Genomic DNA, 26756 nt, shown 5'->3' with positions numbered 1-26756 from the left:
TGTCTGTCTGTAGTCTGTCTGTCTATCTGTCTGCCTGTCTATCTGTTTGTATGTCTGTCTGTCTTTCTGTAGATATTCTGTCTGTCTGCCTGTAGACATTCTATCTGTCTGCCTGTAGACATTCTATCTGTCTGTCTGTAGACATTCTATCTGTATGTCTGTAGACATTCTATCTGTCTATCTGTAGACATTCTATCTGTATGCCTGTAGACATTCTATCTGTCTGTCTGTAGATATTCTGTCTATCTGTAAACTGTCTGTTTGTCTGTAGACAGTCTTCCTGTCTGTCTGTAGACACTTTCTTTCTGTCTGTGTCTGTAGACAATCTGTCTGTTTTTAGACTCTCTCTCTCTGTCTGTCTATAGACTTTGTAGACACTCTCTCTCTCTCTCTCTCTCTCTCTCTCTCTCTCTCTCTCTCTCTCTCTCTCTCTCTCTCTCTCTCTCTCTCTCAGGCACGGCCACCTGTCCCGAGAACGAGCCTGTGGACAGCTTTAAGATCAAGCTGGCGAATGCAGCAGGGTCTTTGGATGATGAAGGGATGATCAATGTCGCGTTCACGTGCCAGACTTCGCGAACAATCCTACATGTTTACGGCGGTGCTTCTGCAGGCAAGTTTTTTTTTTTTTCTTTTTTGGTTGGGTGTTCAAGGAGGACATATGATATGACAAAAATTACGTATAAAAACAACCATCTCAACTAGTTTTGGAATGCTGTAGGACAGTTGAGGTCGGGTTAAAGCTAGGTTACATAATAAGCTGTGATCTAACTTACACCAAGACATCTCTTATCTAACCTGACCCAGCCTAAGGTAACATCTTTTAACCCAAGCTGACAATTTGAGCTAAGCTGACCTAACCTAGTTGCCCTAACCTTGCATCAGCTAAACTAAGCTAACCCAAGCTATCCTATTCAAGAGTTACTTCTTCTAGTCTATTCAAACAATATGTAACTTAACATAATTGAAGCGGACTTAACTACCTCAAGAGTAGCTAGAGTGGCTGATCTTCATATAATTCCAACACACATTGAAAAATGGGTCTGGATTGAAAGATACTAAAGTTTAAGTTTTAGAAGTCTACCTCCTAGAAGTCTGGGATATGGATGTGGATGAAGTGGCCAATCAGAATGGTAGGGGAGTGCTGACAGGGTGTTGCTGTGTGTTTGGCAGGCACGTGGTCGGAAGTGACGCAGTGTCCAGCGGGCCTGGTGGTGTGTGGCATGCGAGTACGTGCTGTGATTCCTTATGTTTATGACGACACCTGCCTCAATGACCTGGTGATGATGTGCTGTATTGTGTAGATTTGTTAACTCAGCTAGTCAGTCAGCTTACTAGTCACTCAGTCATTAAACCCTTTCACTGCTATTTACCACACAAATCAGACATTTTTCGTTCACCATCTATCTCGAAACATAATACCGTGTAGAAATTCTTTTAATCTCTTTCCAACCTTACAGAAGCTTGTAAAGATTGTATGCACTGCTTTCAGTGTCGTGAACTGTTGCATATCGCAGTAGAAAGGGTTAACAACATAAAAGAAGCTGCAAGAAGCCAGTGGTCCTGCTCACGGCACTAAACAGTCACTCAGTAAACCATTGCACCAACCGTTCATTTCATCTACTGGTTATTAATTATTCAGCCAGTCAATCAACTAACCAACTAAATGTATTATTAATCTGATAAGATGATAAACTAATATTATAATAACCAGTTTGTAGTTAGTATAGGAATTAACTAAGCTCTCTCTCTCTCTCTCTCTCTCTCTCTCTCTCTCTCTCTCTCTCTCTCTCTCTCTCTCTCTCTCTCTCTCTCTCTCTCTCTCTCTCTCTCTCACTTGGTTTGATGAATAAATTAAATTAATTGTCTCTCAGTGTTTCTGTCCCCACTCGCCCCTGTTAACGTGCGTTGTGTCCTGCGTGTCAGGTGTGCGTGAGGTGTGTGAGGAGATGGCAGCAATGGGGTGGCTTTACCATCCTTCCTTTTGATGTACTTGATTCACGTCCCTTCCAGTGCGTGTTATTGATGGACTTGGTAGCTATTTTATTTTTATTTTTCATTTCCTCCACTTCCTGTAACTCGTGTTCCTTCTTCCTCAGAATGAAATGATTGTGATGAACATTAACCAAGGTGGAAGGATTCACGCTGTCTGTTTGAGTGGTGACGAAGGAAAGAAAGGAAGGAAGAAAGAAAGGATGAAGGCGATAGGCTGTGAGGTGCGATGTGTGTGTGTGGGTGAGTGGCAGGAGGTGGGTCGTGGTGGTAACGGTGTGAGTGAGAATGCGCTGGTGACGGGGATTCCTGGTGACTAACTTTGGCGTGGCGTGGACTCCCCCTTTCCTCCCTACACACACACACACACACACACACGCACACAGGTTTGGCACCACCACGCCTTGGCACCGAGCACGGGACGCCTAGTGAAGGGAGGCAAGGCGCTGCACGGGAGGGAGCCTCAGTGACAAGCCGGCAGCAGCCCTCATCGTCAGGCGGCACCGAGCTCCCTCTAGCACCCTACTCTCTATCTCAACACGCAACTACGCTTTCATCAGCATGGTAAGTCCTTTGAAGCTGCTTTCATATTCCATGGGAGTCTAAACTGGCAGCGTCCACTATTATAAGGACAATACGGTATCTCTTCACAACTTCAACACATCGCTACATCATAAAATTAATTCTCCTCAACCTGCTGTCATACTTGTAGATTATAAGAACAACTGGTATTTATTCATCGTATCAGAACATCTCTCCATTTTTTCTGTCTCAGCGTAATGATTTTTAATGGATGATAAGGTATTTAAATCTCCTCACGCTTCTGCAATATTCCATGATTACATAACTAGTGCCATTTATTTATTATACGTATTTGCAACGCCATGTGACACCACTGTTACCCCTCTGATAACTCAGTAATTCAATCACTAACTTCTCATGCTAATCTCTGTGCCATCTCTGAACGAGTTGTAAAGCATGTATCGTGACTGAACGGATTTACAGCCACTTTATATGTGCTGCAATTGCAATGCTGAGATTTTTACTCGAAGTGAAGTGATGCAAACTGAGGTTGTGTGTGCACTTTTCTGTCCATATGAAAAAGAAAAAAAAAATGGAAAATGGGTACTGCGTATGCTCGGTTTTATGTCTAGCTCACCAAGGCATCTCTCTCTCTCTCTCTCTCTCTCTCTCTCTCTCTCTCTCTCTCTCTCTCTCTCTCTCTCTCTCTCTCTCATCGGGACTGCCTAGCGATGCACTCTCAAGGTCGCACCACAACCAGGCACTCAGGAGAAAGCGCAGCCATGTTGTCACTACCTCACGTCACGCTCAGTGACTCCCTGCAAATGCTGTTCCTCTGCTCTGCTCCTCTGCTCTGCTCCACCTCCTGCATCCCTCCCTCTCCCCCCCATCAAGCGACATTCTTCATTGACGTTGCTGACATTTCAACAATCAACGATCACAGCTTGAATATTTTCCCAGTCACACCATTTTCCTTATCTATCTCCGATCTCACACCGATTTGCTTTCACGTACATTTCTTTTTTTTTATTTTCACTTCCTACGTTCTCTGCTCACCTTTCTCGGTCGGTCAAAGGTGAATCACTTTTTTTCAACCGTGTTATTTTTACATACTGGTGCATCGTGTCGTTCTCGCTAGTTGGGCGGTGTACGGAGGTTTTAGTATGGCACAGCAAGATGCTCTTACTTCAAAGGTTGCACGACATGGGAGGAAATGACGTGCTTAGTAAGTGCTCAAGACAACACGAACAAGTGGATGGGAGTAAAAATATTATAGGTAGGCGATTTTTCCTTTCCCTCCATGGTGCTATTCCGATCACTGCCTCTCTCTCTCTCTCTCTCTCTCTCTCTCTCTCTCTCTCTCTCTCTCTCTCCTCTCTCTCTCTCTCTCTCTCTCTCTCTCTCTCTAAAAAAAAAAAAAAACACTATACTACAAAAACTATACTGCAAAAACTATACTACATATGCGTGATAACGTAAATTATGTTCTGCAGGGAGGAAGAGGAGGAGGAGGAGGAAGAAGTAGACGTGTAACTGATCATGGTGTGGAACGTCACGTGCCCAAAATAGCTGACTCGCCAGACGGTGAGGCATGGCGAGGTGCAGACGACGCGCTCCTCCTCCTCCTCCTCCTCCTCCTCCCCTAACCACTCTCCCTCCCCCTGTCCCTCCCACACTTTCAATGAGGACGGTGTGGGAGTAAGGCGAAGAGGAGGGAGAACTATGGTACTCGGGGAGGAAGCATTTTGGGGAATGAATCTTCTTTTCCGTAGAATTGAGAGAGAGAGAGAGAGAGAGAGAGAGAGAGAGAGAGAGAGAGAGAGAGAGAGAGAGAGAGAGAGAGAGAGAGAGAGAGAGAGAGAGGAAACATCTATAATTACATATACGTAAATGGTATTGTAACTATCGGCGAGACAGAAAACATAAATATAATGGTATAAAAAATAATGAGTGAGAGGAGGGAGAGGAGGAGGAGGAGGAATACAAAGGAATACAAAGGAAAGTCATACAGCAACAGACCTTTTAGTCCTTCCAAGGCTGTTTGGTAACTACTTCTAACTAACTACAGGGAAGGAGGAGGATGAGGAGGAGGCTGTTTGGTAACTACTTCTAATTAACTACAGGGAAGGAGGAGGATGAGGAGGAGGCTGTTTGGTAACTACTTCTAATTAACTACAGGGAAGGAGGAGGATGAGGAGGAGGAGATGATACAACATTTAATACTCGCGAGAACCAACTTTTAATTCACCTGCTGATAATTTCAGATGTTAATCCCCTAAACTGTCACGAGAACAAGGCAGCACTAATGAAGAAAGAGAGGCAGTACGTAACGCGCCAGGAGCACCACAAGCACACGTAAGACTGACCAGCGAGGGAACAGTAATACAAAAACAAACACAGATTCAGATTCACGTGTCTCTCTCTGTGTGTTCCGAAACGTTGTGATACACCGACTTAAAGTTTCAAGTTCCTATTCTAGTGCCTCGCTGTTTGTTTGGAAATGTGGGTTATGAATGGGTGGAGAGCTTCTGAACTAGAGACTTAACTACTTATAACTCTGATGGCCATAAGGGAGGGGATGATGAAAATACCGCGGATATTGATGAGACACACGAGCCACCTAGTTATTTGGAGGAAATCAAGGGAAAGATTATTGACTTCGTGTGTCGCGAGAACGAAACTGCATCTAACGCCCTCTTGAACTATAATGAGTGCGCTTTAGGTTCGTATACAGAAACACTTACGCATCGCACCGCCATTACTCTGAAAAGACTCCAGTTCAAGTTAGTTTTTTTAAGGATTTTTTTTTTAATGATCGTAATGACAGACTAACAAGATTTCTATATTATTAACGGGAGAAACACTCGCGAGAATTCGGCTAACCATCTCTGTGGCCTCTGAAAATAGTCGTGGTGAGAGAGCAGTGTTTCTGAATACAGGCATGGCAATACTCACCAGCTGATAAGACAACACCACAACAGCTCCTAACTCATCTCATTCCGCAGTCACATCGGAAACAGTCAGAATGTCAATAGAGAGAATCTGCGTATTAAGATTGTCAGCGACTTATTTATGATGTGTGTGGCTTCCTGAATCAGGTGGCTGTCTAGGCAACGTGGAGGTGTTTGGCAACCTTGACTTTCTGAAGTATATGTGTGTGTGTGTGTGTGTGTGATGGCTCCGCTTCAATATTTAATTATTTTCTCCGGCACGTGTAGCATTTCATGGCACTAACACATATTGGTTAGCATGGGATGTTTGGCCTTGTCGAGGTGAAATTATGAGGCAAACTTTTTTCCATGATGTAGTAAACAGGAGGTGTAGGTAAGGAAACGAAAGGAAGAAAACACAGGAATGGAAGAAAGACGAGAAGGAAGGAAAGAAAAAAAAGAAACGAGGGTGAAAAATAGGAGGAAAAGACAGGTGCATAGTTTTTCTAATAAATCATACTAATGAGGACATATTCACCTAATCATATTCCTCGTTTTTTTTTTTTTTTTTTTATGTGTGTGTGCAAATGTCCCTCACTAAAAAATTCAAGGATCACGGGAACACCGCTATCAAACATACTAATTTTACTGCACCAGAGATATGTACATTTATTTTTTTGGTCCTCATTTTTTTTTTTTTCCGTTCTTGATCTCTTTCTCCTCACATGTATGCATACTCTCTCTCTCTCTCTCTCTCCTCTCTCTCTCTCTCTCTCTCTCTCTCTCTCTCTCTCTCTCTCTCTCTCTCTCTCTCTCGCTCTTCGGTACAATGCCTGATGAATGGAAGCTCGCTAACGTAACTCCGATTTTCAAAAGAGACAGTAAATCTTCACCATACAATTACCGACCAGTCAGCTCAATCTCGTATGCAGAATGCTAGAAACACTTATAAGAGATAAACTTGTTAATCACTTAGAGGAAAACAACTTACTTAAAGATACTCAACACGGCTTCCGTAACAAACGCTCTTGTTTGACGAACCTCTTAGACTTCTATGATATTCTGACGAAAGTAAAGCGGTAGATAGGATATAACTTGATTTTCAAAAATCCCCCACAAACGTTTACTGATTAAACTAAAATCGCATGGCATCCAAGGCGGCGTGCTGAGATGGGTAGAAAACTGGCTAAACAACCGGAAACAAAGAGTAGTTATAAATGGAAAACCATTCAAGTGGAATAATGTAACCAGCGGGGTGCCATAGAGGGTCTGTTCTCATTCTTGTTTATATAAACGACATAGATGAGGTTGTTACCGGTATAATTTCGAAGTTTGCTGATGACACGAAAATAGCGAATCTAACGAAGTAAAAAAAAAAAAAAGAAAAATCCAGAACAAGCTAGACAAATTGTCAGAATGGAGGCAAACCTGGCAAATGAGTTTTAATGCAGATAAGGGTAAAGTCCTCCATACAGGGTATCGAAACAAGAAAGCAAAGTATATTATGAACGGTACACAACTTAAAAGTGTAGAAAGCGAAACTGATTTAGGAGTAACAATATCGAGCAGCCTAAAACCTAGTCAACAATGTTCAGAAGTCTTAAAGAAAGCGAACAAAATAATTGGCTTAATCAACAGATAAGTTGAATATGAATCTAAACATACTATCCTCACTCTACTCAATTCCCTGGTTCGTCCCCTTTTGGAATATTGCGTTCAGGCATGGTGCCCCTATTACCAGAAAGACACAGATAAATTAGAAAGAGTTTATCGTAGAGTAACATAAATGATACCAAGCCTAAGGAACAAATCATACGAAAAGTGACTTAAAGAATTAAATTTATTCCCCATTAACTCAACGAAGACTTAATACAAATGTTTAAAAAATCATCAAAGGCATTGATAACATGGACTGCAGTAAGTATTTCACGATAGACTCTTCAAATTACACGTGAGGAAATGGTTGCAAAATTACTGGGAAATCCTCTTATTCTCATGAATAAAAAAATATCTTTTTCCATCGTACTGTCAATTTATGAAATGGGTTTCCTCGAGACGTGATAGATTGCAACACCGTAGAGGCTTTTAAACGCAGTCTTAATAAATATTTTTGCCTCAAATCCGCGGTTAACAGCATTTGTTAGTGGTTGACTTTCTTGCCTTCAGGAAATGGGAGCACCTCATTTCATCTAGTTTCATTCTTTTTGTAAAATTTCCTTCAGGTTTTTACTTCTCTAACCCCTTAAGGTATCTATTTCCGACCTGTTTCCTGTACGGCTTATGCTGGAAGGAGCGGAGGGTGGGGAGAAAGCCTTCTGTTTTGCTGTCTTTTTCTTCTACTACCATCTTAGTTGTCCTAGGTCAGGACACCTTATGAGGACCACAAGGTCTGTTGTGGCCTGTGTATCTAGGTAACTCTCTCTCTCTCTCTCTCTCTCTCTCTCACACACACACACACAAATTACCTATCCTAACCATCTTAACCCAAGTACTTATACTACACAAGCTTCACCTGCCTGACATCTTACTTTCTCTCCCAGCGTGAGTGCATCAGCGTCCACGTGGGGCAGGCTGGCGTGCAGATCGGCAACGCCTGCTGGGAGCTTTACTGCCTCGAGCACGGCATCCAGCCTGACGGGTCCATGCCCTCAGACAAGATCGCAGGGCACCATGATGACTCTTTCAGCACATTCTTCAGCGAATCCGGGGCAGGGAACCACGTGCCCCCGCGCCGTGTTTGTCGACCTTGAGCCCACCGTTATTGGTAAGGAGGGCAAAGGGTAAGGACAAGAGGGAAAGGAGGGCAGGACGGAAATATGCTTTAGTGTGATACCCGCTTAGGCAAGGGCAATGGGGAACGTGTAAAACAAAAGCATTGAAAGCAGTGGGTGTTGGGTAACGGGGCAGTAGAGGTAGAGAATGCATGAAAAGTGATAGGGTAGGTAGATCAGAAAAGGATAGTAAAGATGATAAAATAGTCAGAAGAGAGATGGCAAGGCAAGATGAAGGAACGAGAGTGAAGGAAAGGAATGGACTGACCGAGTGGCTTTAATGTATCGCAGGGAGGAAATCATTGCCGCTTGATGAAATGCGGAGGGAGTGAAAGAAAAGCAAGGGAAAGGATGAGATTTGGCTACAGAAGAGCAAGAGATACCAGGAGAGTTGTTGATCTGTAAAGAGAAGTTTGCTGCATGTGTGAGAACAGCGTAGAAATAGAGCAGACTTCTAGAGGTTAAAGGATGAAATGTAACGTGGGAATGAAAAATGCCGATATAAAATGAATAAATAAGAAAGAAGACATGAAGAGAGGGAAGAAAATGTAGGAAGCAAAGGGAAGACGAATCCTTCTCACTTCACCCCTTTATGAATAAAAAAAAAAATAAATAAATAATGATAATAAAGTTGATTCCACAAAATAACAATATTTGGCTGCTCTGAAGAAAAAAAAAAAAAAAAAACATCACTGAAGACTGCTTCCCTATGTACACACCGCCCGAGCTGGAGGCACTGCTGTCGATGACCTATTAAATAACCTTCCATTAAGTAACTTCTGTTGAGCAATCTTGCACTCCTGTTCCGCAGACGAGGTGAGAACAGGAACGTACCGCAAACTGTTCCACCCAGAGCAGCTCATCACGGGGAAGGAGGACGCGGCCAACAACTACGCCCGCGGCCACTATACCATCGGAAAGGAGCTGATCGACATGACCATGGAGAGAGTGAGGAAGCTGGCCGACCAGTGCTCCGGCCTGCAGGTGGGTTGTGGTGGTGGTGGTGGGGGTGATGGTAGTGGTGGCGACAGTTACACAAAGTTTTTTTTTTTTTGCCTCGTGCTACAATTCCAGCGGCCACAAAATCGTTCCATGTGAATGGTTAAAGGGGCGAGTGTCTAGATTAATATATTCCGTGCACAGCTACGTGGAAAAATCTTGTCTGGTACACGAATAAATCTTTCTTCCTTTTTTTTTTTTTTTTCGGAGCTTGATATCTATTATTCTTAGTGCTACAAACTTTCCACCACACACATTTACAGTCGAGTTTTCATTGTTGCTTCTGTAAACTGTCCTAAATACGTATAAAAAAAAAAATATGCAGACTCTCATCTCATACACACCATTTTTTTACGTTTAAGCATTTACTAAATAGATAAACTTGCACATAGCACACAGCTACAGGCAAATCTTAATTCATACAAAGCACCTGAATTCAAATATCAATAAGAAAATTATCAAAGTTCCTCCGACAATAATGACTCCTTTACTAACCCCACTTCTTATACTCCCTGCCTGTCTCACTCCCCAACCCTCCCTGCACAGGGCTTCCTCATCTTCCATTCCTTCGGCGGCGGTACGGGTTCCGGCTTTACGTCCCTCATGATGGAGCGCCTCTCCCTCGACTACGGCAAGAAAAGCAAGCTGGAGTTCGCTATCTACCCCGCCCCGCAGGTAAGCCTCACACCTGTCCTTCATGCCTTGTTGAGCCTTATACCTTAATACTGGATTGGCAAAAAGAGAGAGAGAAAAAAATAGTATATAATTATGTTCTTGGCAGTGCACCATAAAAGGTAATATTCTAAAAATGAATGGTTGGTAGATCCTTTGGGGCTGAAGGGGCCACAGCTGGTTTTAAATTTCACTCAGGCTTTTATTCCTCCCTCTGTTGCTACTCTACTTTAGTTTTCCCTCATTTCTCTCGAATTTTTGCCTTTTCGCTTCTATTTTTTTTTGTAATTTATTTATTTATTTATTTTTGCATGTCATGCTTCCTGTTTCCTGCTGCTCATTACAATAACTCTCTTCCTGCGGACTCATGATTTCATTTTACAGCGTCTTAAAATTAATTTCTCGACACTCACTACTGTCTCCAGGTGGCCACGGCAGTAGTGGAGCCTTACAACTCCATCCTCACCACCCACACCACGCTGGAACACTCAGACTGCGCCTTCATGGTGGACAACGAGGCCATCTATGACATCTGCCGCAGGAACCTGGACATTGAACGGCCCACCTACACCAACCTTAACCGCCTTATTGGCCAGATCGTTTCCTCCATCACCGCCTCCCTCAGGTGAGCGTCAGGGTCGAGGAACACAAGGGAACAAAAAGGAAGAGCAAACAACGGCAAATGTTTTGGTCCTTGTGAAATTAATTATGCTAACATGAACTACCTAATTTAAAGAGACATACAAGATAGATTTCAAGCTTTATAGTGACTTTGGCTATTTCCTCTTAGTTTATTATCGAATTCTTTCCATAATCCTTGACTTTAATTTTTCTGTCAATATTTTTGTTCATATCTTCCTGTGTTGTGTAATAAATCCTGTCGTGCCTAAACATTCCAGCTATGATACTTCACTTTCTCTATCTCCATCCCTCTTCCGTAGGTTCGACGGTGCCCTGAACGTGGATCTAACGGAGTTCCAGACTAACTTGGTGCCCTACCCTCGCATCCACTTCCCGCTGGTCACCTACGCGCCCGTCATCTCCTCTGCCAAAGCCAACCACGAGCAGCTCTCCGTTGCTGAGATCACCAGCGCCTGCTTCGAGCCGGCCAACCAGGTGAGGGAGAGGAAGGAAGGAAGGAAGGTAAAGGGAGGTGGTGGTAGAAAGTGCACGGAGGATAAGGTTACGTGTGATAGGAAAGATGGAGTGCTGTGAGAGGAGGACTAGGATAAGAGAGACAGCGAAAAGTGTGCAGGAGTTGAAGAATGGGACATGGGAAGGGTGTTTAAAGGGAGGTGGAGAGAAGTGCTTGGGAGACGATGCTGTATAGAGATGGAGACCAGTTAGTGCGGGAATAAGGAGGAACTTAGCACATATCATCTGACAAAAGTGTTTCATTCATTATCTAAGAGAGAAAAGATGCATTTAAGGACATAGAGAGAGAGAGAGAGAGAGAGAGAGAGAGAGAGAGAGAGAGAGAGAGAGAGAGAGAGAGAGAGAGAGAGAGAGAGAGAGAGAGAGAGAGAGAGAGAGAGAGAGAGAATGTAAGAAGAAAAAAAAACTAACTCATGAACACCTTATAAGCTAAGATAATAAAATACTATAAACCTCATAGCTAAAACTAAAACGATGCAAAAAAAAAAAAAAATGGAAACGGAGGCAACCAAAACAAAATATAAGGAAACTAGACGAAGAAATGAAAGCAAATCACAACTAACCCTTCACAATACAAAACTGTCAACATCCCCAACATCACCGTCTCTTCCTCCCGCTCAGATGGTGAAGTGTGACCCTCGCCACGGCAAGTACATGGCCTGCTGCCTCCTGTACCGCGGCGACGTGGTGCCCAAGGACGTGAATTGTGCCATCGCCACCATCAAGACCAAGCGCTCCATCCAGTTCGTCGACTGGTGCCCCACTGGATTCAAGGTGAGGCACTGACTGATGGATTCTAAGAGACTACTAGGCATTGGAAAAGGATTACAGCAGGTTAGAAGAGAATTACAAGGTATCATAACATTATAAAGTATTATAAAACTACTACAATAAATTATAAAACCATTATAAAAAATTACAAGGAATTATAAAAGTATTACAGAAAGGGATTATGAAAGTGCTACAGACGAATTACATGGGATTATAAAAGTATTGCAAAATAATTACAAGGGATTATAAAACTACAGAGGATTATGAAAACATTACAAAAAAAAAAACTACAAGGGGTTATCAGAGTATTACAAAAGAACTACAAGGGATTACAAAGAGGTTACAAATCCATATGGTAGTAATGATCAAACATAAGAACACAAATTATAAATAAAAGAAAGCATGAAAAACTGCAAGCTAAATGAATGACGGTAAAAAAAAAAAAGTTAATATCTCAAGATGCAAGGAAGGATATGCAGAGCTGAGGCAACCTGTGTCCTGCAAGAAATGAAGCAAGGAAGAGATAAAGAGAAAAGTGCCAAAAAACTGTACCCTTAATAAACGATGAAAGAAGAAAACTGATGAAAAGCGTAATAGCAATATGCTTTGAAGGAAACGGTGCTCTTAGATAACATATACACTACAAGGACGACACAATACATTATAATGAAAAAAAAAAAGTACTCACACAAAAACATTCCCGGAGTTTTAAGCAAAATAACAACCCATTACTCATTTTCGCCGCCATCCATCACTCCTTCCCGTACACACCTGTCCAAATGAACCACGTCCTCTCCGCCAGGTGGGCATCAACTACCAGCCGCCCACGGTGGTGCCTGGCGGGGACCTGGCCAAGGTGAACCGCGCTGTCTGCATGCTGTCCAACACCACGGCCATCGGGGAGGCGTGGGCCAGGCTCGACCATAAGTTTGACCTCATGTATGCCAAGAGGGCCTTCGTACACTGGTGAGTGGTGTGTGTGTGTGTGTGTGTGTGTGTGTGTGTGTGTGTTGTTTTGATGATGATGATGATGATGATGATGATGATGATGATGATGATGATGATGATGATGACAATGATGGTGGTGGTGATGATGGTAAAAGGAGGTAGAAGGAGGAGGAAGAGGAAGAGGAAAAGAAAGAGGAAGGGGAGGAGGAAAAGGAAAAAGAAGAAAAAAAGAAGAGGAGGAGGAGGAGGAGGAGGAGGAGAAGAAGGAGGAGGAGGAGGAGGAAGAGGAAGAGGAAGAGGAGGAGGAAGAGGAGGAGGAGGAAGAGGAGGAGGAGGAGAAGGAGGAGGAGGAGGAGGAGGAGGAGGAGGAGGAGGAGGAGGAAGAGGAGGAGGAGGAGGAGGAGGAGGAGGAGGAGGATGGAGAGGAGGAAGAAAAAGAGTACTCATTAGACTAGAGGATAAGAAGGAAGAGTACACACAACAGGATAAGAAGGAGGATGTTTTATAGCCGCTGCCTTGCTAGTGGCGGCCAGCATCATGGCAAGGACGCCCCGATGGTCCTGACAGGCCTTGAGATTATGTAAGATTGATGGGCAAGCAGCGAGCGACGGAAGGGCGGCGAGTCACCTTTCCCTTCCTCCTTCAGGTACGTGGGCGAGGGCATGGAGGAGGGAGAGTTTGCCGAGGCGCGCGAGGACTTGGCGGCCCTCGAGAAAGACTACGAGGAGGTGGGCCTGGACTCAACTGACGAGGCGGAGGAGGAGCCCGAGGAGTTCTAACAACAGCAGGCTCGGCAAGTGTGCATGTAAGGAACCCACACTCAAAGGCACTTAATAAAACGTACAAATTCTAGCTTGAAGTTTTGAATGACCTTAAACTGAGGAGTTGAAACAAGAGCAGCCAGGGCGAGTGTGCGTGTGAGGAGCCAACACTCAAAAGCAATTCATAAAGCATACAAATTCTACCCGGAACTCTTGAATGTCCTTAACCTGAGGAGTTTTAAAGTTTTAACAAGTGTGTGTCACGCATCCACGCTCTAAGTCAATGGGAGAGAGAAAGAAAAAGATACCAAATTTTAACTTACACTCTACCTTAACACCGATACGTAAGACTTATACTACCACTAAAAGACGCGTTAATTCTTCTACAAATGTGGCTTTCCCTAGAGGACCAGACGGCAGCACCTTTCGCAGCGCTAATGCGGACCCACGTGAGGGAACACTCAGGGACCGCACAGGTGAGGTGGAAGACACATGCATAAAGCCAGTGGCGCGTCCCGTGCGATTAGTGTCTTTCTTACCTCCATTCCTTTTTTTTTCTTTTTTCCATTTTTTGTTTGTAGTCAACGCATCTTTTTTTGCATGTATGATTGGGTAAAAAATGGAAGGAAAAGAACAAAAAAAAAAAAAAGAGGAGGAGAAAGAGCAGGAGGATGCGGGAGAATAGAACGAGGAGGAGGAGGAGGAGGAGAAGGAGGGAAACAACAACAACAACAACAACAACAACAACAACAACAACAACAACAACAACAACCACACAACAGTTACAACAATAATGATGATGGTGATTATTATTACTATTATTACTTGATGAAGAACAATGCTACTACTACTACTACTACTACTACTACTACTACTACTATTACTACTACTACTACTATTACTACTACTACTACAGTTGCTACTAAAAGTACTGCTACTACTACTACTACTACTACTACTACTACTACTACTACTACTACTACTAACAATAATAATAAGTAATAATAACAAAAATAACAACAACAACAACAACAACAACAACAACAACAACAGCAACAACAACAACAACAAAAACAAAAAAAACAACAACAACAACAACAACAAGGCTTTCTACTTTTTTTCATCCCTCTTCTGTCCACCTCCATAATGCAAGAGTTGGCCAGCATTCACAACCTTTCATCCCTTTTCACTGGTGGACTCTGGAACTCCCTGCCTACTTCTGCATTTCCTCTTTCGGATGACTTGGAGGCATCAGGATGCTTCTCCTTTTGGACGTTTTTCTTTAGGGACTGGCATCTGGATGGGCTTTTTTTCGTATGAATATTTGTTGTCCTTGGCCAATACTACTTTTGCTTAAAAAAAAAAAAAAGAGAGAGAAAGACAGAAGCAGAACCGCTAACGGAACGGAACGGAACATAGTAAGTACCCAGTGAAAGAAAATCCACGTGTTCATACTCAACACTTGCAAGCGATTAACACGTGTAAAGGTGTGATAAGACCTTCCCACTTAGGCAACAGTTTATTACCTCACACCTCTGTTCTGGGCGGCCCTTCGTTACCTTCTCCACTTTCCCTTCACGCCGGCACCCCAAGGACTTGATAACTTCACGTACTGCGCTAATGAAGAATGCATGAACGACGGTAAATTAATGGTTTTCTTCCGAGACATGAGTACCTTTAGTATTCTGCACACACACACACACACACACACACACACACACACACACGCTGGGAAGTGAAGTGTGTCTTCTCAACTGCATGACATGTGCTACTTAAAATATGAGGAAAAAATAACATAATTCCTATCCAGCAGGTGCTTAGGCTTTATGCGGAACTTTGATAATTAAAAAAAAAATATTGAAAGAATGTAGGGCAAAAAAAAAAAAAAAAAAAAGATTAATGGATGATAGAAGAAAAATCGGCTTAAATAGAAGTGATCGAAGAGGAGGAGGAGGAGGAGGAGGAGGAGGAGAGAAAGAAAAGGAGTGTAAAGGAAGTAAAACTCGTTAAATTTTACATAGTTCGAGTGTCTCTCTCTCTCTCTCTCTCTCTCTCTCTCTCTCTCTCTCTCTCTCTCTCTCTCTCTCTCTCTCTCTCTCTCTCTCTCTCTCTCTCCACCAATCCTCATTTACACTCTAATCGCTTGTTCTATCATTTATCAACCCCACTACCTCACTACTCAATTAACCACAGCACTGTAGGGTACAACGAAACCTGTCTGTGTCTGTTCCATTAGAGACAGTAGGTCCTCCAGTACCTCTCCCACCCATGTGTCTCATTTTCGTCCCGCAAGTCCCCTGTAGGTTCACATCTTCTATACTAAATTTCTGAGCTTTCAAGGACAACGAGAATGGCAATACTCCTGTGGCTGTTAGTTTTTTAAAAGGCTCTCTCTGCATTTTCTGTCTTGCTATCAATGTATCTATCAATCATTAGCAACTGATAGACGGTGATGAAGGGACAGTTTTTGTTTGAGTAGTATGGAATGTTACTTTTTCTGTCTTCCTGTCTATATGCACTGGGACGTAATCGATACACAGAGAATTAGATAGAAGGATGAGATAGAAAGTCTAGCTGAGATAACCTGCAATAGACGAACAGGCAACAGAGAGAAGTGGAGAGGTTTGGTGAGATAAAGAGCGAAACAGCTTGGAGAGGTAAGAAGATTCACTGGGATACTCTGGAACAGACGAGGTGCAGATGAAGAGATATGGAGATAATTGAAAAGGTAAGGAAAGACAACTGCTTGAAAAGGTTATAAGTTTTGCTGGGCTGGTTTGGCGTGAACTTATAACTGACAGGGATTACAGCTAAAGGGTTCGAGGGCGACTTTTCTTCCGCACTCGAGTCATAGAGGTTAATGATGGTGATTTGTCAATAATTCAACACTTATCCACTTATCTATTTATATATTAATTTATTTGTATAATTTGATATATTTCTATCCATCTATCTACTATCTATCTACCTATCCATCTATCTATTTGTCCATTTGTCTATATCTATCTATCTCTCTATCTACCTATCTATTTATTTCCCTATTTGTCTGTCTATCTATTTATCTCTACACGAGTATCAAAGTACCCATCAGAATTCAGCACATGGTCTCGCTGCTAAGGCTCCAAATTTCAGATCAATCAATCACTCGATCAATCAGTCTGTCCTTCTGTCTGTCTGTCTGCTTGTCGGTGAACACTTACGTAACCAGAACACACAAGGGCGTATCAAGGCCTCTTCTGGGCAGATCACCGTCCCTGCAGAAGACTCTTTTTACCAGCACTCATAAAACTGATGCTCGTCAACCATAGTGCTCAATGCTATACACGTGATTCGCTTTACATGTGACTGCGGAGTGTCCATCTCTTCTGCCACCGTGTTAGTGATCTTGTGCAGTGGGAGAAATTTCCTTTGTTGGTCTTAAAATGAGGATGATGCTAAATCTGCTGGGCTTTTTAATGTTACACACTTGAATATCTTTTTATATGGTAGTATGGTGTTCATTTCTTGGTCAAGGTGTCAGTGGTTTTGTGCAGTGAAAGAATTTTGCTTTATTCGTTTAAAAAATGAGGATGATGCTAATTTAAAGGGACTGATTAAGTGTTTGATTTTTCAGTGTTATAAACGTGAGTCTCTTTATATATGGTAGTGGGGTGTTCATCTCTTAGTCAAGGTGTCAGTAATCTTGTATAGTGGAAGAATTTTGCTTTGTTAGTTTAAGAAAATGAGAATGATACTAATTCAAAGTGATTATGTGTTGGTTTCTTCAACTGTCATACACGCTAGTCTCTTTATACTGTGGTAGTGTGGTGTTCATCTCTTGGTCATAGTGTCAGTGATATTGGTTCGTTGGTTTTAAAATGAGAATAACAATATTTCATATGGAGTGATTGAGTATTAGATTCTTCACGATCCTCTTGCAATGCCTTAAAATGTGTAATAGACTGTTCATATTATTTAGTACCTGAGAAAGGATAAAAGAAGAATAAAGAGATAAAAAAAAAAGAGAAAACAATATTGCCTGCCCAAGAGGAGTTAGAGGACAAGATGGCAACTGATAACCAAGATAAGGAAGAAGATTGAATAGTCTGCTCCAATTTCGTATCCCAATAATTCCCACTAATCTCTCTCTCTCTCCAACCTACTCGTACCAGCCATTGCCACCCGTCTCCTCCAAAACAAGAGTAGTAGCTTTCACCCTCACCACGCATACCTCCTCCCTTCTCTTTTCCTGTGGACTCTGCCTTCTTTTAAATCCTTAACAGCACCAGCTTCTTGCCTTCAAGTACAACGTGACCCGCCTGCGAGAGCCACGCCCGTAGGCCAAATAGGGGCGCGGCGGTGCATTGGACGATACACGATTACATAACAAGTAGGCGACCTCAAGGAAGCTTTGTTTTACCAACTGGATCAGGAGGAAGCGGAGCGGGAGGGGAAGGGAGTTTGTGTGTAAAAAGAGAAGAAAAAAATACTCAACCCTTTCTCACTCGCCTGGTTTGTTTCTCCGGGTATTAGAAAGAAAGGGAGCGTATAAAGGAGACAATGATGTTACTTAACCATAAAGAGGAGACAAAAAAGTGGTACAGATACGTGATGTGAAAGAAAAATTGATGTTACAATCGATTACACGTTATTAATGTCAAAAAATTGGAACTGAGAAAATTGCATGAGCCAACTTACAAAGGAAAAAATCTATTTTTTGCTTCGTGATGACAAAAGAGAAAAGAAATATGAAAAAACCTCCATTTTACACGACATGAAGTTCAGTTCTGTATAACATGCAGGCTGGGACGTATATTTCATCCTCCTTATGCACTTGTAAAGAGTAGGACACCATACGTATGCCTCCCTATCTCCACCACCACCACCACCACCACCAATACACTAAAATATACCTCCAAGCAATTAGTCACAACAAGGCAAATAAGGACATCATTGGGTAAAAGTACAGGTTTCTCTTTTTATTTCATTAACATTAACGATCTTTTCCCTCCATCCTATTGATCCTGAATTCAGCCTCCTCTTCCTCAATGTCCACTTGACTCCACCTGTTGCATCAACGATCTTCCTCCAGACTACTTCCTCCTCCTCTTTCGCATTTTCTCCCCTTCTCTTCCTCCCTGTCCACCTGGCCCTATCTGTGACCCAGAGACTGTTTCACAAGGCAGGTGAAGGTACGGTCTTCCTGGTTGAAATGCCAGACGACCACACTTCACCCTTCGTTGTAAAAAAAAGAAATAAGGAGGGGAAGGTTTTTTAGCGGGAGAGGAGAATTAGAGAGGCGATAAAGAACCAGAGGAGCACTGGAAGAGTTTTTAGTAGAATAAGAGGAAAGGAAAGGGGGAAGTTTGAAAGTAGTACTAGAGGAATGCGGAATACAAATCAGTTGTTCATATATGTAAAGAAATATGTGCCTGTCTATGGAAGGAAATAAGAAAAAAGAGAAAACAAGTGAAAATATGCCATAGGTAGCAAGAAAATTATCAGAGAAATTAACTGAATCTATTTTGTTGCGAAAATTCTCTCTCTCTCTCTCTCTCTCTCTCTCTCTCTCTCTCTCTCTCTCTCTCTCTCTCTCTCTCTCTCTCTCTCTCTCTCTCTCTCGATACACTTTCAGATGCATTTACGCAATAACGGGCCTCGGTGGATGGTCACCGCAAACGCATCAATAACAAAAGTCAATAACCCCCATCGCTCTATTTCTTCTCCACTTACTCCTCCATCTTCCCTCACGTAACCTCTTTCAGTCAAGTCACACCTCACTGCACTACCCAAACATTCACATGCCATTATCTCCCTCTCCATCCTGTTCACTACATGTTTCTTTCTAGCTAATCAATCACTTCAGTCATTCCTCTCTCTAACTAGCTAGTCGCTTCTGTCCGCTGCCTAGTTCATCAGTCACTCTATATACTCACCATACCAGTCACAGCTTTTTGTTCATGCTTCCAGTTCACTCACTCCTGACAATCTCATCCTCTGCTTGCACACTCGTTCCTGCCTTCCACTTTCCTTCACCAGGGCCACCTAGCGCTCCAGTTAAGGTCTTTATCCACACGCTGAGGGAGGCACAAGTCTGTACTCTTAACCTTGATACACATACGAGTCACTGCTGGACGAGTGACGTGACGCAAAAATGTTTAATAGCCTGACATGCGGAAAACTGACTTTACACGAATTTTTCCTTCTTTCTCCGAATCCAAATTTGGTCATCATTTCGCTTTTCGGAAGGTTGAGTTCTTTGTTGTTATTTTTTTTTCTTTCAGTAGAATTCATGAGCTAAAATCCTGGGGGTAATTAGATATTAATTTGATCGTAATGATTTGTGTGGAAGTATTCTTGAAAAAAAAATAAAAAAATAAAAGGGGAATAAAAGGGGATTTTTTTTTTCCCCATTTATGACTTTACGTTATAGAGGTCTTCAATTGTTTGCCATTCTAAACTACCACTGCAACCATGATTATCACACACCACACAACTGCCACCAGCACAACCAATGACAACAACTACTACAACAAAAACAACAACAACAACAACATTTTCTTTCTTTCCTTTCACTTACTGGGTTCGCTGAGAGTTAAGACACACACACACACACACACACACACACACACACACACACACACATAGCTAGTAACAATTCATGGCTGTGTGTCCATAGCAGCAAGCCATTAAACAGTGAACGTGCGGGGTAAATTGTGCAATTGGATTGTTAGGGGAACGCTCAACAAGGGAGGAGGTGGAGGAGGAAGAGGAGGAGGAGGAGGAGGAGGAGGAGGAGGAGGAGGAGGAGGAGGAGAAGGAGGAAAGCTGCAGGCGAAGGAGGGACTGAGGGACGGAGGGCGGGAGTAGCGTTCAGTGCCTGCAGGGGCGGGAGGAGGATGGCGCCGCCGTTAGTGTTGTGAAAGACGAGTGAGGGAGTAAGGGACCAGAGGGCGTTTTCTCTCGCTGCGTCAGGAGAAAGGAGCGTGCGATGTCCTTGTGTTGTTAAAAGCGCGTCCTCGTGTCCTCAATGTCGAAACGATAGAAAAGTGCCGTTGTAATCTCATAATAAGAAAAAAAATAATAATGGTCACCGTGGACGTTGTTGTAGATTGACTGACGGCTTGCATAACACATCGGACGAAACCCACCAACTGTGTTTTAAAATGAGAGAATAGACGCTATGTTTGATAAAAATTGCCAAACAAGTATAGTATCCCCAGAAAAGGTGCATCTCCCGTCCCCGTTTTCTTTCAGTCCCGGGAGATGAAGTAACAACTAGTCGGGCCGAACCACCACGAGACTCAGTTGGCAAATCGCCGTTGCACAGGCCAGGTGACGGCACTGCGACGCTCCGGAGTGAAAGCGAAAGGATATACGCCGTGTAGGATGCCTGAAGGATATATGTAGGTGCCGTGAGCAGTCTTGAGTGCCGCACTGTGAAGCCTTGTGTAGTGATCATGCCGAGGGTGATATTGTGAGCGCAGGAATAGTGCACAAAGAGATGTATTACATTTCCTTCCCTCGCGCCGCTTGCTGCATGTAAGCGATGGATTCATACATATTTTCCCACCAGTATTCGAAAAGGAAGAGCACACGGTTGAGAAACTAACTGAAAAAATAGAAAATATTAAGTGATACGCAAAAAAAATAAATATATATATACATCCTAGAAAAAATATATACCACATCTCTGGAAGCCAATAACGAGAAAAAAAAGAGCTAGTACAAAAAATCCCTCTTTTTAAACATCTCTTTTGTAGTTGAAATCCTAACAACCATGGGCATGAGGGTAGTGTGGGCGTGTTGGGTGTCTTTAATGGTGGCGGCGGCGGCGGCGGAGGGCATCGTGAAGGAGTCAGCTGAGCGCCCAAGGAGGTCGGCGTCGGCTGACCCAGCACCGGTGACCAACGCGGACCTGGCGGCACTGGGCGGGCTAGGCGGCCTTAGTGGTCTGACAGGTGAGAGAGAGAGAGAGAGAGAGAGAGAGAGAGAGAGAGAGAGAGAGAGAGAGAGAGAGAGAGAGAGAGAGAGAGAGAGAGAGAGAGAGAGAGAGAGAGAGAGAGAGAATGGTAGTGGCAGGTCGCCAGCACCTTTTGCCACTCTGAGTTTGACGAAATACGGGTCAAATGTACAATATCTAAAGGTGTCTGTCTGTCCGTCTGTGTGTGTGTGTGTGTGTGTGTGTGTAAGGATTCCCAAGAGCTTATGCATGTTTGATTTCGGTTATGTTCTATCATTGTTATTATTATTATTATTATTATTATTATTATTATTATTATTATTATTATTATTATTATTATTATTATTATCATTATTATCATTATTATTATTGTCATTATTATCACATCCAAGGTGGTCGTCCTACTTTCATGGTTGCATTGGAGATGAAGTTGAACATGAACATTATACAATCATTTAACTCTTACTATATTAAATAAGTGTTTTTTTTTATTCACGATTTAAAAAGCAGAGAGAGAGAGAGAGAGAGAGAGAGAGAGAGAGAGAGAGAGAGAGAGAGACTGACTTTCCCACTATCTCTCCTGAATCACAACATGAGCCACGCCCCACCAAACACGCCACAACAAAAGAGCAATCAACCTTAGTAAACAAAACAACCCTAAAATCTGAACCACTCAAGACAAACAATAAAGGGTGGAGTGCAGATGCCGTGGATTCGAACCCAACCACACATGGACCCACATTTATTCAAGGCCTCCCCAAAAGAGCCTTGACTGTGGGCAGCATCACAATCCACCTCATCCCTCGTGTACTGATGTGTCGCTGAAACTATAGACTGAAAAGGAGTGATATAGAGCAACGTGTCTAAGATGTATCGCTGGAGTGTAATCTTGATGTGTCTCAGAGGGAAGGAAGTGAGGAAGTGAGAGGAGACCTAGTCAAGTGTGCGTGTTTGATGGGACCAGGAAGGTGAAGGATTGCTACTCGTTGCTCCGTTAAAATCTCCCCACGTCAGCCACGCCGCCACAGGATAGTACGAGGCAGGCATGAGGAGCGGGCATGAGGAGGTGATGCTGATCGTTAAGGTAGCAAAGACGAGAGAATGGTTGTTTTATGGCCTGTTTAAGTGTACTTGAGAGGCAGAAGCAGGGGATGAGTGATCAACTTGCAGTGAGTGGTGTGATTGAATCTTTCTAGCACGTAATCACTAATCATCGCAGAGATAGGAGAGAAAAAATAAAGAAAGATAATATGCATGGTGTATATTGCACGATTACTTCTACAAAAACAGTTTCATAAAGATATGTTTGGTATAGTAGGTATTTATATATTTATCTATGTATGTATGTAACTATCTCTCAAGTGCATAAGAGAGGTATTACTAATATGAAAAAGTGACAGCATAAGATGGGAAGCAAAAATAACTAAACACCGCGTTACACCACTGCCTGAGGTCATACACCCTTGCTATACTGAGAGGAAGCTGCTTCTGCCACTCAGCACTACCCAGGAGGCTCTCACGCGCGAGCATCAGGTCAGGAGTCACGGCCGCTACCGTTGCGTCACTCAATACCAGTGAAATAAAAATGACATAACTGTATTAGTGAAAATATTAATTGATTAATTGATGGTGTTTTGAGACGCGTTCTGTGGTCTCTTCAAAAGCACTCCTAGCCATCATACCATACGAAAAAAAAATAATGATATATAATTAAATAGATAAAATAAACAATTGAATAAAAAAAAAAAGATGCTCTCAAACGAAAACAACGTTAGCTTCACAATAAAGCACATCATAACCAATAAAAAGAACTGAGTCAAAGTATGATAAAAAAAAAGTACAGTAAAGCACCTCTCCCCTCCCCCTCCCCCCAAAAAAAAGAGAGAAAAAAAAAAAAAAAACGCATACACACTCATGTATAAGAAAGACAAGGTACAAAAGAGAGGGTGCTAGCAAGGGTACCAGCAGTGAGTCCCATCACCTTCCGGCACTGCAAACCAACTCAGACGTTCGGTAATCCCTCGCTGTGAGAGTCTGACGTAAAATAAATAGGAAAAAATAAAACAATCGTGACTGTGTTTTCAGCACCGTCATGGAGGCTAAAGATTTCTTGGGGTATTCTTGCATGGCGTCTCTCCTTTCTTTTTCCATCACCTTCTCTTCTTTCCATTTACCCACACCTCCTGCCTCGTGTGTTCCTCAGCTCTTCCCCACGGTGCAATGGTTGTGTTGGTTGTGTTGCGGGATATGTGGGAAAATCATGGCAGTGTTTGTGTATTCTGTGTTTCGGTGGTGAGGCAGAAAGAGCCTTTGTGACCTATTGTTTCGTGAGCCGCTTACTTCACGGCTGAAATTATTAACCTTTCAGTATTGCGGCATTAGTTTCGTTATATTTTCGATACCACAAGAGGATTTTGCTAAGTTCATCCTATTTTTCATTATCGAGGTATTAAAAATCACTTTGCGGTTACTAATCTAATACTGTTTAATATTTACTGTTTCTGTTTTGAATATTGGTATACGTATTTAATTGAGTCTGGACATTGTGTAGTGAATAAAGCATGATTTTCGAATACACTTTCTTATGCAAACTTTTCTAAAACTAAAAGACAAGTGGACTTACCATTTCCCTCTGCCATTGTGAATTTCCTATCTTATCCCTTTATATAAAACATCAAACAGCTTACCTTACGAATATAATTTCCAAGAACATTACAAAACTACTATAATTTGTCTCCTCCACGTTCCACATTTTCCTGACATCCTTGCTACGTGTTTTATTTGTATTCTTATTTTATCATCTGTGTATTCAAGTATTAAGTATTTTTCTTGTTCACACTAATCAATTCTTTAGGTTCCTTATCACGTGCATCATTTATCAGTCTTTGTTTAATATTATTGTTATTATTATTATTATTATTATCTTTATTATTATTATTATTATTATTATTATTATTATTATTATTATTATTGTTGTTGTTGTTGTTGTTGTTGTTGTTGTTGTTGTTGTTGTTGTTGTTGTTGTTGTTGTTGTTGTTGTTGTTGTTATCATTACTGTATTGCTGCTGTTACTACTATCACTATTATCACTACTACTACTACTACTACTACTACTACTACTACTACTACTACTACTATTGGTATTACTATCATTATTCTTATATTTGTTTTTTTTTTCTAATTTCTAAGCCTCTACATACACTTGGCAGTAGGAGGCGGAAGCACTTCCAGCACTCAAAACAGTGTACATATCCAAGGTGCCTGTGTGTGTGTGTGTGTGTGTGTGTGTGTGTGTGTGTGTGTGTGTGTGTGTGTGTGTGTGTGACTCGCAGGCACGACACAGACAAACAGAAAGACGGTGACCCAGGAAGAACTTAACGAATAACACGTATTGATGGCTTTTACTCTCTCTCTCTCTCTCTCTCTCTCTCTCTCTCTCTCTCTCTCTCTCTCTCTCTCTCTCTCTCTCTCTCTCTGTGTGTGTGTGTGTGTGTGTGTGTGTGTGTGTCTCGTTATTAGCAACCACAGTACAATAAACAATAATTGGTCTACTTTCCCAAGACGTTAATATAATTACTACGTTCTCTACTGTTCTCTGTTTTCTCTTAATTCGTGTGATGACTTCGTCCGTTGCTTGAGTAACTCTCTCTCTCTCTCTCTCTCTCTCTCTCTCTCTCTCTCTCTCTCTCTCTCTCTCTCTGTTCGTCACCTATCTATGCCATATATTTGCAGGCAGGTAGTTATTTTTTTGCTTCCCTCGACAGTATCTTTGCATTGATCGACGTGGAACACAGGCCACGCTAACGCAATCACCATCTAATTAACCCCTACCGTCCCCATGGATAGAGTGAAGGCGTTCTCTTATCGACTAAAACCTGATATTACGTAATGCGATATTGGCAAAGTATTGACGGGACGAAGTTGAAAGTTTGGAGCTTGTTTTTTTTTTTCACTCTGTCTATTTGGTTTGTTTTGTGTACACGTGTTTAGACTTTTCCAATACTTTCTCGCTTTCCGCCTTTTTTTTTTTCTGTTTAAATGTGTAGAGAAATGATTCGTCTGTTTATCTTTTTTTGGTTTTGTGTGTTTATGCTTTCTTTCATTTTTTTTCTTTTTTGGCATACTTGTTTCTCTATTCTTGTTTATCTTATTTGTTTCTCTGCTGATTTTTCTTTGTACATATTTTTTTTATTATCTCTTGGTCTACCTTTCTGTCCATCTGTTCACACACCTGACAGTATATTTTAGGTTGCTTTTTTCACTATTGCTTTATGTGTGTATCTATGTGCTTTTTTTTTTATGTCTATCCGCTCTCTTGCTTATCTCTTTCCTACTGTCTTTTCCTGCTTTTGTATATTGGTTTGTTTCACTATCTATCTGTCTCCATGTTCGACTACGTGTTTTAGAGGGTCTTTCTTTTACATACCTCTTATTTCATATATTTATTTGTATTCAGACAGTTCTTTCCTGTTCATCTTTTGGTCTGTCAGTCTATCTCCATGCTTAGACTGTTTTTTTTCCTGCTTATATTTATACATATTCGTATATATATTTTTTTCTGTATTGTATTCGTACTCTTTTTCTGTCTATCTGTTTGTGTTTAGGCAATTTTTCCTTGCAGTCTATTAGCCATTTGTCAATCTGCGTGTCCGTATGACTGTGTATCTGTCTCTTCAGAAGCACAATTGCTATACTGGCCCGGCTTCAATGTGTCGGTGAGTCCTGTCTTAAAGGCCAGACGCCCAGGAATGAGGGAAGAGGCAGGCTGGCACGGACGAACACGCAAGGGACTAAGGCGCATGACTAGGGCTCATTGCTTGAGATTCTCGACCTATGTAACTCATGTGGCTTGACTCTGCTTACTATCTAGCCACTCACTCACCCGCTTCCCGCCGCCCGCTTGACTACTCTCACTTTCTGGTCAAGACTCAAGCGTGTTGTGTTGCTTGCTCTCGGATCTTGGCTTCGTTTTCTGTTTGTTGATCTCAGTATGTGCGTTCCTGTTGTCATCGCCAGCTAATACAGGGATGTGCACGTTCGTTTGAGTTCCCAGTATCCTAAAGGGAATGGTGATAACAATTCCTGGCGATCTTTTTATATTTTGATGCATACACTCTTCTACTGTGCTTTTATAATCAGTCAAGTGCTTAAGGAGTCTTTCGCTTCAGATTTAAAAGAGAAGATTATAATGATACTTGATATCTCGCGTACTTAGTTGATGTGGATATTAAGTATTCACATATTTACGGAATATCTCTCTTGAATGTTTGTCTATGAGGAAATACGAGTAAACACT

At 42.1% G+C, this 26756-nt stretch overlaps 1 long non-coding RNA gene and 1 pseudogene across 1 annotated transcript in view; both read left to right on the top strand.

Moving 5' to 3' along the window:
• Positions 1-2413: 2413 nt before the first annotated feature.
• On the top strand, positions 2414-13609 carry LOC135105545 (tubulin alpha-1 chain-like; annotated as a pseudogene).
• A 7208-nt stretch (positions 13610-20817) lies between these two features.
• Positions 20818-26756, top strand: part of LOC135105544 (uncharacterized) — a 34171-nt gene continuing 28232 nt past the window's right edge. The window contains exon 1 of the long non-coding RNA XR_010270896.1: positions 20818-21458. This is a non-coding gene — a long non-coding RNA (uncharacterized LOC135105544). The remainder of the gene's footprint in view (positions 21459-26756) is intronic.

This window comes from Scylla paramamosain, chromosome 12 (genome assembly GCF_035594125.1).
Source record: "Scylla paramamosain isolate STU-SP2022 chromosome 12, ASM3559412v1, whole genome shotgun sequence".
Lineage (NCBI taxonomy): Eukaryota > Metazoa > Arthropoda > Malacostraca > Decapoda > Portunidae > Scylla > Scylla paramamosain.
Note: the sequence above shows the minus strand (reverse complement) of the source record. Positions and strands in the feature narration are given on the sequence as shown.